This window comes from Chlamydotis macqueenii, chromosome 3, assembly GCF_036417535.1.
Source record: "Chlamydotis macqueenii isolate bChlMac1 chromosome 3, bChlMac1.mat, whole genome shotgun sequence".
In the NCBI taxonomy this organism is placed as follows: Eukaryota; Metazoa; Chordata; class Aves; order Otidiformes; family Otididae; genus Chlamydotis; species Chlamydotis macqueenii.
In genome coordinates, this window is record NC_141558.1 from 18,308,959 (window position 1) to 18,324,197 (window position 15,239).

A 15,239-nucleotide genomic window follows, 5' to 3' on the forward strand; every position below is an offset into this window, starting at 1 on the left:
ATGTTTTTGAATGTGGGATTACACACTTGGAAGCAAATAGAAAAGGAGACATCTGCAAGTAAAGCAAACATTGTACCTAGTTTATTAAACTCAAATTGAGGGTACTTAGATAACCTGCAATCTCACAAATGCAAAAGAATGGGTGCATGAAACCTACGTTCTCATAGCAATTGGCTGGAATAAACCTATCAACCTGGTAGCAGTCCTCATAATGGGAATACACAAATGCAGTGTCTGCATTAAGAAAAGTCATCCTAGCACTTATGGGATCCTTTAGCCTGGTATCAGCAGTGTAAATTTCAGTGAAATTAGGCCTGAAGGCTTCAAAGACCACGTAATACGGTTTTGTCATAGGTAAATTATGCCACACTAGATACTGACGTCTGGTTTGGACTTCTTTTAAACAGGTAATGTGAACGTCAGCACAGCAATCAGTACACCACCACTGCAAAAACAGGGTTTAACAAAGAGACTGGGATTGGCAGAGGAACAGTATGGTACACAAGGGACTGCCTATAAGGTCACCAACACTGGACTGAGAGACCAAGTGTGGGGCTAGAGCAAAGCTACTGCAGAATCACCTAAAGTGTGTGTGCGTGAATTAATCCTGTTTAATATTTCCAGAATGACTAAGAAACAAACAATATGAGCATACTGGTAAAGAAAGTAAATTAAAGAGATGTTGGGGATATTCACAAAGACTGATTTACCTCCAATGGAACTAATTTCTCTGGGGTCTTCCTATGGTAAATGAGGAACTCCACAAAGTACTGTTTATACTAGGTATTGAGGCTCTTACTCCAACTCGACTTCTAGATAATCTGTTCTCCTTCCCTTGACTACAGACGCAGCCTTGGATGACTAATCTTGATAGACTAAAGCTGGTCTCTGTACACACCTCTTCCACTTCTACACTTTCTTTCTGCGCCCTCCACTTGCACTGTCAATATATTGTTAGATTATTATACAGGAAAAACAAAGTGGCCTCAAAGACTAAAGTAATAGAAATAGGGTGAACTTCAATAGCACAAAATTCAATAGCTACTTTGCTTTTATAAACTGGGAAACCATTTCAAATAACCAAGGGTAAGGCGACCTGGGAGACCAACAGGGAGGCAGCTTGATTTAAATAATCTTGAGCTGTATAGGTAGAAGTATTTATGCAGCAGCAGACACTTATGAGGTGTCCTCCAAAACACTGCATACAATTCTGGACACTTACATTAAGAAAGAAAAATTTAAGTAGAAACAGATTAAAATGGGCTTATGGGAAAATCAGGAAGATAGAGAAGTAGCTACGTCAAAAAAAGCCTAAAATTTTGGCTTCTTTACCCTAGCAAAACAAAGTTTGAGGCAAGAGTTATTTCCGTGTATAAACATGTTAGGGAAGTAAATAACAGGGAAGAGAAGGTGCTATTTGAACTAAAAGACATCTCTGCCAAAGGAACTAATGGGTATAGACTAGTCATTAATAGCTTTAGGATGGAAATTAAAAGGCATTTGACCATTAGAGCACTAAGATTCAGAACCCAAATTCTGATAGAGGTAGAGGAAAGAAAATGTACAGCTGTTTCTGAGAGGGCAGCTGGACACTTCATGAAATGGTGGCATGTGGTAACTCCCATGATAAAGGCCTTACTCAAGGATGCGGGGTGTCTCACTCAGCCCAAAGGTGCTCTTCACTCCTAGATGTCCTCTCTGGTTTATACAGATGATGAGACCTGCTCCAGTTGAGACAGGAAATTTGGTGTAACTAGAAATGAAACGTGGGCTTGAGATCCTCATTCTCTGACATAAAAGAGATTTGAAAGAACTAGCACGAGAAATCCCAATTGTTACTAAGAAACTTGTTGGGTCTGTGGCACCCTTCAGCAATGGAGAGCCAGCTACAGTGCTCCAAGCCCCCTTGGCAAATCCACCTGAGCTTCGAACCCATGCTATGGCTTTCAACCTATCTGTACTGCTTACCAAGTGGCACTGCCCAGTGTGCTTTATTTCATCAGTAAGTTCTGTAGTCCATTAAAGGATCACTCTGAGTGCACATGAATTTTGTGGTTATTGTACCACGAATTTCCCAGAACTGAATGCTCTAACAGAAAGCTACAAGCCTTAAATAACTTGAACTGGAGAATTTTTCACATTTCAGCCTTGGAAGAAAACAGAGAAAGAATCATTTAAAATAATTAAGCTTTATAATTTTAGTTTAGTTTTAATTAATTAAAATTAAGACATAAAATCCCTAGAGTCTTTGAAGAATTTTTTATTAATATGTCAGAAATTATCTTTAATTGTTCCAGGTAAGTAATGCAACAATTGTCTCCTTTTCTTATGGTTGTAGACTGCTAGGCAAATTGGCTTCTAGCCAATAGTAAGTATTTTTATATGACTCTAGTCTCAGAGTAGTAGAACAAATCAAGCTTCAAATTTTACTGTTATTCTATTTGTTGTTTCAATTTAAATTTCACGTATTGCATAGGGTTTTTTTCCTCGACTATGTTTTTGGCAATTCTTAGAAGTAATTCTGGTCTTTTTTTTAACCTTATAAGATGCATTGGCATAAATACCACATACAACACATGCCTACAAGAGGCATGTAGAATAAGATTTGAAAATTTGAAATATTTGCAAAGGGAAAAAAAAATGACATGAATTTATTAATTATATCTCATTAAAGACTGTTTTCTTATGTAACTATTATCCCATAGCATAGCTTGATTTCTTATAGTTCATTGACCCATTCGGTAAATTCACAGACAAACTTTGGCAGAGGTGTAACTTGATAATTAAAAAGTATGTTATCTCTTGCCAGCTTGTTATACCCAAGCATAAGCTGAACGCTAGCTTTCCCTAATCCCATCAACCCAGTCTGTAGGAAGGGTCAGGGGTCAGTAACTGCTTCTAAAAACACTGTTCAATTGAATCCAAACAAGCTCTTACCTACTAAGCAGCTGCTCACAAACAATTCAGAATCTGTCCTCATTACCAATTGTTAGGGGCTCCTGTTGCAAGAAAAGCCCTGTTTTGAATGGGCCTCTAATGCACCAGTAAGTCTTCATCTCATAGGCTAAGACCTAAAGTCAGCAATTTTTTTTACTTTTTTTTTTTTTTTCCTCCTAGCACAAAGGAAAAATTAGAAACCAGCTAATACTGGCTGGGATATCTACTGGCTCAGTCAGGAAGCAAGATGTTGATTTTCAAAACACAGTGTTGTACATCAAGGAGGACTTCTAGGAACTGGGAAAAAAAAAAAGTAAATGTAATAATATACAGACTATTGTGAAAGGCATAAACTGTTTTTCAGTGACAGATAAAAAAAAAAATGTGTGTGTTAGGAGAAAGATCTGTAAAATACCACATATGGAAAATTGTATTCAAATATTTTAGTCACTAATGAAGATGAGAGCAACATCATTATGTCCTGTGATCAGATCTAGTTTTGCTAATTATTGAAGGGATGCTGGTCCTGGTGCCAGGACTTGTAGACTTTTTTTATTTTTTTCTGCTGTGTCACACATCTAGCAAACTAGAAATGGCTTTGGGAAGAATAGGTGAAGATGATAAATATCTGAAAACTTGTAGAAGGGGAAACTTTTACTTACAGTATAACTTGACGCCATGTATAAAAGCAGATACATGTCCTGATCTGAACATGCACAGATTTATGTCTGGGAGTTTGTTCAAGTGTGTATCTTCCTTTATTAAAAATGAAAAAAAATCTTGCATCAGACCAGTTATTGCAACAGATGGTCACATCCTGAAACTGTGGTGTATAAGGTACCTCCACAGCTGTAAACTGGGAGCGTTGTAGTAGTCTCACTGGTTTCAGTGGGGGCAGAATCAAACCCTTTCTGACTGCTCTTATTTTTCACCTTTTAAATACAGTTTTTGGTTTTGAAATCTTTTTTTTTTTAGATAGCCATGAAAAGTAATTACAACACCATCAGAAGCTTACAAATTAGGGGCTGTACAGAGGTGTCTCACGAGCAGCAAACATCCAGTATAACTCAGTCCTAACACCAGCTTGGTGAAAATGCCTGCGTGTTGGTGACTCAGAGAATCAGGATGTGGTCCTAAACTCCTGAGATTTTCAGTCCCCTGCTCTTATTCCTGAGGTCAGTAGCTTTTATGAGCCTGATTCACGGAGCATCTTATCTCTCTTTCCCTAAGGCTGACTGGCTATCCTGTCCAGGAAAGTGAAGTGCACAGCAAGATAAAAATAAAGGAAAATTTCCTTCTTCCCATGCAGAGAGCTTTGGGGCCTTACATCCCTTTATGTCCCTGTGAAATTGCATGATAGTTCTCCTAATTTTATATCCCTGTTCTGGAAGCTGTGAAGATCATGTTTCTTTTTCTGTGATGTTTCTTTTTCTACTTTCCACTGTGAAGATCACAGTTTTTCACGGGAGAAGTTGATTGTCATTATTCTCATTGTTCCAGATGGAAAAACAAATATTTTAGGTAACTTTAGCAAGACAGTGCTAAGAAAAGATAGTTGTTCTGCAGAGCAACAGAACAACTCTTGGAGTACTCTTGCAGCAGTTTCTGCACAAATTTGAATTGCACATCAGACACTAGTACAAACATTGGGTTTCAAATACATGCAAATTATTAAATGGTAAGTGAAATTGCTATAGAAATAGACATTATTAGAAATATGTCACTGAACTATATTTTTAGTTTTATTTGAAACCTTAAGGATATACAAATTCCATTTAAGTGATATAAAATTCTCTGACTTCCAGAGGCAGTAGTCATATGCAGTACATAACAGGACTCAGGATATTAGGAAAATATAGCTAATAATTTAAACAGCAAAAAAAATGAAGCTGAAGATCAGATTCACTTGTTTCCAGCAGCTATGGCTACGCATGTACGCACTACTGGGTTGGTTGTCTCTGCACTTTCAAATTCCTCCAGCCTCCACAGAACCCTCTCTATGGGTGCATTCTATGGGACTCATTAAAGGCTATTTTTCTAAGGGCTTTGGATGTTGTCTTTTTTATACACTCCCTCAAGAGCAGAGATGAGAGTGATGCCAAGGTCTGAGCTTCCCTCTATGCTGTTTTATCACCATCCAGCCTCCCTTACTGACTCCCCTCTGACTCACTGGCGATACACTCATTATCCACTTTGGCAGGCAGGCATTCAGCTATTCCTTCAGAAATTAATTTGCCCAGTGGACTCTGCTTCCAGAATACCATAATGCAATCCAAATGATCACACTGCTAACTTTTTGAAAACATCAGCGCTAGCAGTCAGTCTTTGTGGAGCAAATTTGTAGTCTCAGCGCATTTCTCAAGGGTAGGTATTTACATACCCAAAACGCCATCCAAAACTGGCAGGCCTTTGAGGTGAAGATGAAGGGGCAGGGACTATCCTCTCCCTCTGCCAGGAAAGATGCTGTGGAGCTGCGGATTGCTTCTGCTCCCTGCTTGGTTACCTGCTCTGAATCCACGGGGGCCTCAGCCCCACAGTGTCTGTCAAAGGCAATTCCCACAGCGACATCGCATTTATGAACTGTTTCCTGCTTGCACTCTCCCTTGAAAGGATAAGCACTGAAGTGGATGCAGATTTTGGATGTGGCATATAAGTTTTTAATTTATTTTACCCACTTAGAAAAAATTGCAGAACAAGTAATTTTTGTTGTTGGACATTAAAGGATCAGTGATTCAAGAATTCATGGGATTATTTTCTAAATATATATATATATATATAGGGATTTATTTCCCTTTTTTTTTCCTTTTTTTTTTCCCTTTGGATTTCTAAATAAGACTGAGGAAGTCTTGTGTTCCCTATTCTTAATTGTCCCCCTAGAAATGTTCAGCCAAATTATGCTTTCAGTCACCCTAGTATAAATCCAGAGTAGCTCCAGTGAGTTCAGAGGAAGAAGGTCAGATTTATATCAGTACATCTAAGAAGAAAATTCCACTTAGGACTCTAAATTCTGCTATTTATATGAAAGTTCTGATCAAAATACAAGTCAAAGTTTTTAAAGGGATTTTTTTCATAAATCAATATCCTAGCAAGTCTAGTCAGTTTGTTTTTGTTTGGTTTGTTTTTTTTTTTTTAAAAAAAAAACCTACCTCACTTTATTTTCCTGGGCCTGTTAATCTCTTTTCTTTGAATGTTTCTCTTTGTTTGGTTTTGAGTCCTAAATAACAGCAACTTGCTAACAGCATGGGCTTGATTTAAAACTAACAATGACAGTCTAAGGCCCCCTGAAAAAGGGTTAACCATAGACCATACACTAAGGTATCTGCTTAAAAAAATAAGTCTTTAAATCATTTTATGTTTAAGAGAATTTCTTTGCACTCTTCCCCCTCTCAAAAAAAAAAAAGAGTGAGACCATCTTAACTGTAAGAGCAAGTTTATTCAGGTGGTATGAATCAGACAGGGCTCACTGATGCAAACTATAGCCCCAGAAAGCACAGCAGGCTCTGAATCTCACAGGGCTGCCCGGCGAAAAGAAGCATAACAAAAACCAGAGAAGAACAGGCCTGCAGTAATCTCCTTGCCCTGGCTAGAAAACAGGGGTGAAGGAAAGCTGCCCTCTCATTATGATTTTGGTCTCAAGGTTAGAATTAGACCCTTAGGGTAAGCAGCTGTCAATTAGAGATAACTCCGACCAATGCTGTCTGAAATCTTGGACTTATCTCCTAGCAACTCCCCGTCTTTCAGGGCAGCAACTCTCCACTTTGCCTTCAGCTCAAGAGTCATCCTGAAGACAGCGAAACAACCTTTTCAATTTGGGCAGATGCATAAAAAATCCAGCTTCCAGAGCCTGTGTGAAACCTGTGTCACATTTGACTGAAGCTGGGTTTTAATCTAGGTTGATTATATATTTGCTTTGTTTTTTCCATGTTGCAGATGTTGAGAGGTGATTTTGCTAAAAGAGGGTTCTCAGTTAATGCCTGCAGATTCAGTAGTTTTTAGGTACATGGTCGTTTGCTCAGAGAGATGTAGGGCTATCGTGTTTGTGCATCTGCTGGTGCATCTTTTGCTCACGCTGCCTTTTACACCAGGACAAAATTTGCCAAGAGCTGAGAATTAGGAGTGGCCATGGTTACAGCAGCAGCTCTGAAGTCCCCTATCTAGCATGGCAGAGTATACAGAGCGCCAACAAGCATAAATCCTATTAAGAAAAGCACGATGTTATGCCCCATTTGTGTAGGTAACATGACAGAATTTGAGGGGGAAGCTTAAAAGACACCAAAAGCCTCTATTTCCAGGGGTTACCATTCATTAGATTTTTTTTTTAGATCCTTAGCGTTCCCGTTTGCTAACCTGGTGAAGGGTCTGAAAGGAGAAAGGAAGAGGGGGATCAGAAAGAGGAGGAGCAGGAAAAGGGGTGCTTGCGGAAAAATAAGGGTGGGGAAAGAAAAGGAATTCATCTTTGATTCAGTTGGGGTCCATATTCACAAAGAGATCACTCAGAAATTTTGTACAAATGGAAGGAGTAGAATGTGAGCACAATGAGGGGCCTAATGCAGGCACTTGTCCTGTAATCAAAGATTCAGCTCAACATGAGTCCTTTGTGAGACAACAGCATCATTCTCCACCCAGGCTAAACCCTGCATGCAGAGCAGCTCCCTCAAGCAAGACAGGCAGGACAAGCCTTGCATTTCTTTGTCTTGTTTAGAAAATATGATTTTTTTTCTTTCTTATTCCTACTCCTCATTTGTTTCTCTTCTAAAGAAAATATTTTTCGATACGCCTGCAGTAAACCAGAGGATGTTTGCATGAGTGGAGGCACTCTCGGGGCGAGGAGAGAAGCAGATGGGCTGACACGGTGGAGCGAGGGCAGCTCCAGCCTGCGCTTGGTGAGAGTGTGCAGAAAAATGGCTGACATTTCCACGCTAGCGAAAGCATGATGGGCGTCTTCCTCTGCGTAAGCACAATTCCCCCTTCCTCAGGCTTTACCAGCCCTACATAGATGAAGCATGCAGGGATTCCTTTTTTTCCTGCTTAAAGCCATTTGGCAGTAGAATTTCTCAAGCTTTTGAAATATTTTCCTTTTAAAAAAAAGATTTTACCATTTTATTAAAATGAAACAGAGAATTTCAAACAGAGTAAATAGACTTTTTCAGTTGGGTTGCATTAGAAATCCCTTTTTTGAGTTGTAAATGGTGTTTTAATTTTATATATTTAATGCCACTGTACAAAATTATTTTTAAGTTAAATAGAAAATATAAAGCAATATTTATCCGCTTCCTGATCTTTTTGCTCAGTCTGAACATCACCTGATGTGATGGATATAATCCGTTCTTTTCAGCATTTGGTTCTGGAGAACTGGAAACAGTATGTAGAAAGTAAATTAGATTTGTAATCCTTAAAGCTTTACAGAGAAACAAGACAAAGGAACACAATTAAAGAATTGCCACGTGGAAAGTAAGTGAACGTAAAACTAAGCAGCCCAGTTGAGCATTTTGTTATTCTGAGTCTACATCAGCATAAACCAGCGTGGCATTGTGGCAAGGAGGCAGGTCCCGAATTCTTAGGAAACCCATTAATTCTTTGCTTTCTTCATTTGCTAAGTGCTTATCTCTATAGAGAACTGACTGCTACCTCTAGCATTGCTAAAGGTATTTGTTGAAAAGGCTACCCAGAAATGGGCTCAAGCCTACATTCCTCGCTGATATCACAAGGAGTCTTGGAAGCAAAAGGCCAAATGTTTACATTTCAAACAGGCTCATTTTAGACACAAACCTCATACAAAATAATCCGAAATGGCAATACTACTATTTTAGCATAAAATGTAAAGTTTAAAATATTACTGACCACCCTGGAGACAAAGGAAAAAGGGAAAACATAATTTGAAATAACAGACTTTTTGGTATAAACTTAAATATAAAAGATAGATAGGAAATGTTACTGATAAGATAATCTCATTGTTAATTTAACTGAAAATTTATTTGTGATATCTGTTTGATATGTAGCATCATCTTTTCACTTTATTCTCCAAGACAGTGTTGCAATTCACCTGTGTGCTGTACGTGTGTGAGTGTGTGGGTGCATTTCTGTGGGCATACACCCCTCAGGTACTTTGCAGCTGAAGATTTTGGAAGCCTAAATTCTATACTTTTCTGTCTGGTTGTGTATGTAATGATATTTACCTACAATCTCATCTCCCATATATATCCAAAACACAGTGAAAGTCTAGTTGAACAGTTACAACGTAAGGCTTTATCAGATTATTATTTACTATTTGTACACATATTCAAATTTATACTTGTCAAAAATGAGCACATATAAATCCCCAATGGATTCTTTTTTTTATATATTACAGACATATGTTTTCAGGTTCATATTATAAATTCGTGACCCTGTATAGGATTGTGAAAAGTGTTGCGTTTTCGAACTAGGCCTGGCTTTAATTCTTGGCGTGATGTAACCACTGCCATAGCCCTTCTTGCTGAGGAATAAAAACAGAGAGAACCCTGCAGGCTTTGTGGCCTACCAGGCCGCCCTGGGCTCTGCCGTGAGAGCTTCCAGCGCGATTCAGCACTCCGCCCCTATTCAGGGACTGAGTAAGAATGTGCTTAAGTGCTTTGTGCTTCGAAAACATGCTCAAACGCTTTGTTGAATTGGGAACTAATTAAATGACTGAAAGTTCAAACTTAATATCTCGGTGTAAAGAATGTGTGAATTTTCCCACAGGAAAGAATAGCATGCTCTGAAAATATGGCCAAAAAGATGTTGTTTGTTTCCTTGGCTTTGTTTTGTGTTTCCTTAGGAAATAGGGTATCATTAATTTTCACGACCTTACGTTCTAAATAATTTAAAATATTTTGTAAAACATGCGCAAGAAAAATTGAATGCAAACAAAAAATTTACAATTTCACCAAATTAAATTTGTGGTTAAAGTTTTTTTTTTTATTTCTGAAATCTAGAAATGCTACTTTGTTGCTTTTTTAATTTCTCTTTTCTCAGATTTTAATTTTTGCTTTTTTTTTTTTCCCCAAGTGTCTCACAGAATGTTGGCAATGTTCCAGAATAACAGCTGGAAGTGAGCAGGAATGAATAAGTATATCATAGAAATTCAAATGAGAAATAGGATATACATTTTTAATGGGTATGGTTATCACTCATTTGAACAAATTATAAAGGAGGGATTGTTTTTTAGATTTCCAGATGTCTTCAGCTCAACGCTGGATGCCTTTCCAATAGGCAAATACAAGCAATTAACTTCACAGAATGTCTGTGGGTTGAAATTCAGACAAAGATAAAATGGTACATTCTGGCCTTCAGAGCTCAAAGCACTGGAGATAGGAAATTCTGGATTCCCGGACGTAATCTCGTTTGGGGTATGTGTGGAAAAAGGTACTTCATTTCGTGTTCTGAAGAGCGACTATTTTTTTTTAAATGTGTTTTCTTTTTTTTTTTTTCTGTTAGCTATGTTCAAGAGACTATATACATAACATCAGAAAGGGCAGCTGTTAAGATCAGATCTATTGACACAATTAACTTATTTGCCAACAGTTTCATGTATTTTTGTTTGAGTCTGCCTTCTTGCAAGCACCAAAACTACCCTGATTCAGCTCCTTCTGAATTAGGGTGCACAGCAAATAAAGGAACAATCATGTAGTCCAAACATATTTGCATTCTTAATATGGTGCACACATTCAGGCAAGTGGCAATTTGCATGAAGATCGTGAGCCAAATTCAGTTCTGACAGTAGCAGGCATAACTTTATTCAAATCAGACAAGCAGCAGGCATTTACAAGGGGCAAGAATAGGTGCTGTGTACTTGCTGCATGTCCATGCTCTGGCATAATCCATTGCTGTTGCTCAGAACTTCACATTTTCCTTAGATGGGCCAGAGCTTATCTAAACTAAATGCAAGTTTCAGCTGCAAGTTTTGATCTATGTGCAACAGCTAGCAAGATATACAGCTTGCTTGTATACCTAGATGTAAAGTGTGAATAGTAAGCGTACTTTCAAAAATTATTCTCTTTGCAAGCTTTCATAACAGGGATTAGCTGAGAAGCAGCATGCCAGGATGCCTCTGGCCACCTTCAAAGAATCCTTGTAAACTCAGCCACGAGCAGAATTTACTTCATTTTGTCCATAGTTTTAGCATTTTTTTAAAGCACTCGTTTTCCAAGTGTTCTTACTAATACTTACACCAGCGCTGTGGAGCTGGCTGCTGTGTCTTGCTGTGTTTCAGCAAACGTTGTGAGGAATCTACAGCAATTAGCTGTTCATGCCTCTGCTTTCCTGTTTGGTGCCTTCCCTTTCATGTATCAGATGTTTGTAAGTTTTCCATTAGACATTTCCTGCTTCTAATAGATGTTTGTGAGGCTTTTGCTTTGAGCTATCAAGGCTCTAATTTGTGCTGAGATGTTTGGTTTTGTTTTAGGGCTGAGGGGTCTTTGTACTCCTTTCTTCCTAGAAAACATTATAATCTGGAAAAAATAAATAAATTGTACTTTGCAAAAAGTGAATATGACTCCTTCATCCAAAATGGCATGGTTTGCACATGTGTCTTTTGTCAGCAGATCACTCCTAAAATGAAAGCACTTAAACTGCAGTTTCTGCCAACTTATCAGACACCAATTGGTGACAACATATATGTATTGCAGTTTCTAAAGGCAGCTTTGTACTCCAGTGTTTTCATCTTCTTTGCCCTGTTTTTTTTTCTCTCTTTTTAATTTGAAACGGTGACTGATTTCTTTTTCTGTTGCCACCAGCTTGATGTGCCGTACTTAACAAGTAAGTAGCTTTAGCTGCTTTTGAAAGAAGAAAATACCTCCTAAAAAGTGTTTCAAATGAGCATTGCCCACTGTGAAGTGGCTGTCAAAATTAACAGGAAAGGCATAATTGATTCCCTGAGAGTTATACACGAAAACTAGCTTAAATTTTACAAAACCGCTTCTGACATGTTTAAATACTTAAATAAATGTGGAGCTGATCTTTTAATCCCTTCTTCCATGTTTTAACAGGGGAGCAGCACACCCAGGCACCGAGGCAGCCCAGCCTCTCAGAGGGTGTTTTTGCAGCCGGGCGCTATCCATCACCCCTCCGTTCACGTGGTACCAAGGCTTCTGGATCTGTATTTTGCCTATCGAGTCACCAAACCAATGAATCATCAAAGGAAGCTGTCAATCCACAGCACATCACCTGCGCTTTGAACTTAGAAATGAGTTGAACATTTTCAGAGTTTTATTTATTAAGGTCAAGACTGGATTTGAATCGGCAATGAGGGAAGGGGAGTGGTGAGGGGAGCCGAGGATGGCTGCTGACTCAAGAAACCTGCTGGGACTTTGTGGCCTACTGCTAGGCAACAGCCCATCCCCACCACAGCAAACATACGACCACAAAATGAATGACCTCATCTACAAATCAGCTATTTGATATGCAGATCGGACTGCAGTCCTCTTCAATAATACAACGCTGCGCAGGCAGCAGGTGCAACAGAAAAAGTACTTGGCCTTTCCACGTTTTAAAAGGCAGGGCTGGTTTGCGCTCACTCGCTCCCTCTGGTCCTTTGCCATTCCTGAAGCTCTATTACCTTCATTTTTTATTTAGACTCTCCACTTAAAGAAAACATGGCTCCTCCTTTCTGTTCCGCACCCAGTCTTAGACCAAGAGAAGAAGAGGCAGGATTAAGAGGCTGTGCCAGCAGCATTTATGATTCCTTCAGCATCTGAATAGACAGCCTGAATAAACAAGGGGCATTTTAGGAAGGAATTGCGATTTCTAAGGTTTTTCACTTCTCAGATGTCATGTCTTTGCAAGTGATTATCAAAGCGTGGTTTGGTGGGGTTTGGTTGTTTTGTTTTTTTTTTTTTTCAAAATGGAGGTCCTCTTTGTGCAGAGAGCAGTGCATGCATGAAGATGGCGTTTATCTCTGTGCATGCGTACTGTCCTCTAAATGGTGTGGAAAGTGCTCTTTGCATTGTACGGTAAGTGAACTACGTGCAGGTTTGAGGGCAGACTGCAGAAAACAAACACACCATTTTGTAACAGAATTAAAGTATTTTTCATCTCTGTGTTAAAAAGAATAAAGAGCTGATACTCTGGACTATGAAACAGCACTGAGCCTCTTAGTGGGCCTCAAAGAGCAATAAAACACAGTGTAATATAATTTGTATTGTCTGTGGTTGCAGGTTATGTCCTGAAAGTCGTAAACTATTACAGCTTTATAGCTATGCTGCTGGTATTAACTAAATGAAAGGGTTATTTGTTCTGAATCCATAGTCTGTATGATAGCGAACCCTAAATTCATCAAGAGCAATTGATGAAAAAGGAGCTAAAAATACAGGAGAGCCAATAGAGACAAAGCTGTAATGCAAAGAGGCAAGCAACAAAAGAAAAGATATAGTATGATGTCTGACCCCTCCGAGCTTCTGACGCATACTTCTGGGGGCCAGAATTGATCATCCCTAAGACGACAAGATATGTTCAGCTGATGGGCCTGAAGGAAGCCTTGGGCTGCTTGTTACAGGACGGTGTGAAAATCAGATGTTTACACTACTGTGTTTAGATCATTCTGGGACTCTAAAGAAAGATTCTGCTTTCACTGAAACATAAGACCTCCTTCTTTTTCCCCCTTAGGAAGGTTTTTGTTGAAAAATGCACCTATGACTAGTAAAGAGAGTGATTTAAAGAGCCAATCTAACAACACTGTCTCTTTTTCCTGAAAGTAGGGAAAATGTTTAGAAGGTTTTTGCCTGAAACATTGTGATTTCCTGTTGAAGTGAAATTGTTGTTTTCCAGTTGTAATGCTTTAGCTTTACTCAGATGTGAATTTTAACACGGGCAAGATGTGTGTTATTAAACTTGCTCAGGCCCATGAATTATTTGTCAGATAATTCTGCAGCTGGCTGGTCCTGGAGCTCACGCTGGTCTTTGCCACTATGAACTCCTTCTCTCAGGCTTATGTGGGACTAACAATTTTTATTTGAGTTCAGAATGCACATCAAGTTAACACTCTCAAATATTTGCTTAAAACTGACCAACCTGTAAATTGGTTTTGACTATAAACTCACCTACAAAAATGCTCACAGAAAATGAATGCTAATAGGAAGGATGCGACAGCACTCAAAGGAAATGGGTTTGGACACTCAAATGAGTGTTGATGACACAATTGTGATATTGTCCATTTCTTTCAAATGGGCTTTGCTGCTAGAAGATTTCTTAGATGTCTGACTTTTGAACTGATGCCTCAGGGTCCTCAAGATGTTGTCTTCAGGGCTTCGTTCAGGACAGAACCAAAGTGCTGCCAGCCTCCACATCTGTCCCTGCCTGATGGAGAACAAAGGCAGCAGTTTGAAACACTTTGGGGTTTGATACCATGGAACTTGAACAGGTTCTGGAAGATTGAGTAGGCCCAAAAGAGGACATAGTCCTGCCCTCCTGATATGGGGCAGGTGAGCAGCAGGCAAGGGAAGGGGGGAGCAGGACCCCAGTGCTGCACTGGCGCGGTTTTGTAAGATGTTATGGTGGTGCACCCGCTTTCTTCTATTTCTCTGAGGATGTTGCTTAGCTGAGAGGATGTGAGTCATTTTACGGGCCAACATCACTGCCTTTTACCCAGTGTTTTGAGGCAAATTTTGTTATGCTGGGGGCATAAATGTGAAAATTGCCTAGTAGTTTGTTTTCTCAAAGTGGGCTCCCAAAATCTCCTCAACCTTGCAAACCTCCATATGCTTTAAAGTCCTTAACTGCTTTCCTTTGCAGCACTCTCGCATGGTTGGCTGGATGGTTACTTGAATGTATTTAAAGTTTTTTTAAGTATTTGCTCTTGAGAGCGTTAACCTCTGTGTTCCATTGGTGACCACACCAGCAGAGCGGGGCTGGGGAGCCAAGGAGCCCCTCCAGGACCCTGGCCATGTCCTGACACCCCTGAGGCCTCAGGGCACATCCCAGGCACCTTCCACTGCCTGCTACAGCTCAGCTCACCAGTAGCTGCTCTGCAGACAGCATCCTATGTCTGGTACCAGACATAGGTAATTTTTAAGGACATCCCATAAGACAAGGAGATTTTCAACTCAAGGTAATTCTATTCTGGGTGCTAAACAATAAAAAACTTTTGACTACTGTAAGCATAAGAACCTCTGTCTGTGGTTTTAGTAGCAAGTTTAAGTGTCACAAAGCTAGAGCAGGTGAGAGCACAGTCCCAGTGAGGAGCTGCATGTGACCATCCAGGTCTGGGGCTGGCAGAAGTTGGTGGCACAGCTGCAGGCCATTCCCTGCCTGCAGGACCCCATGCCAGGGAATGGCCTGGAGCATTTTCA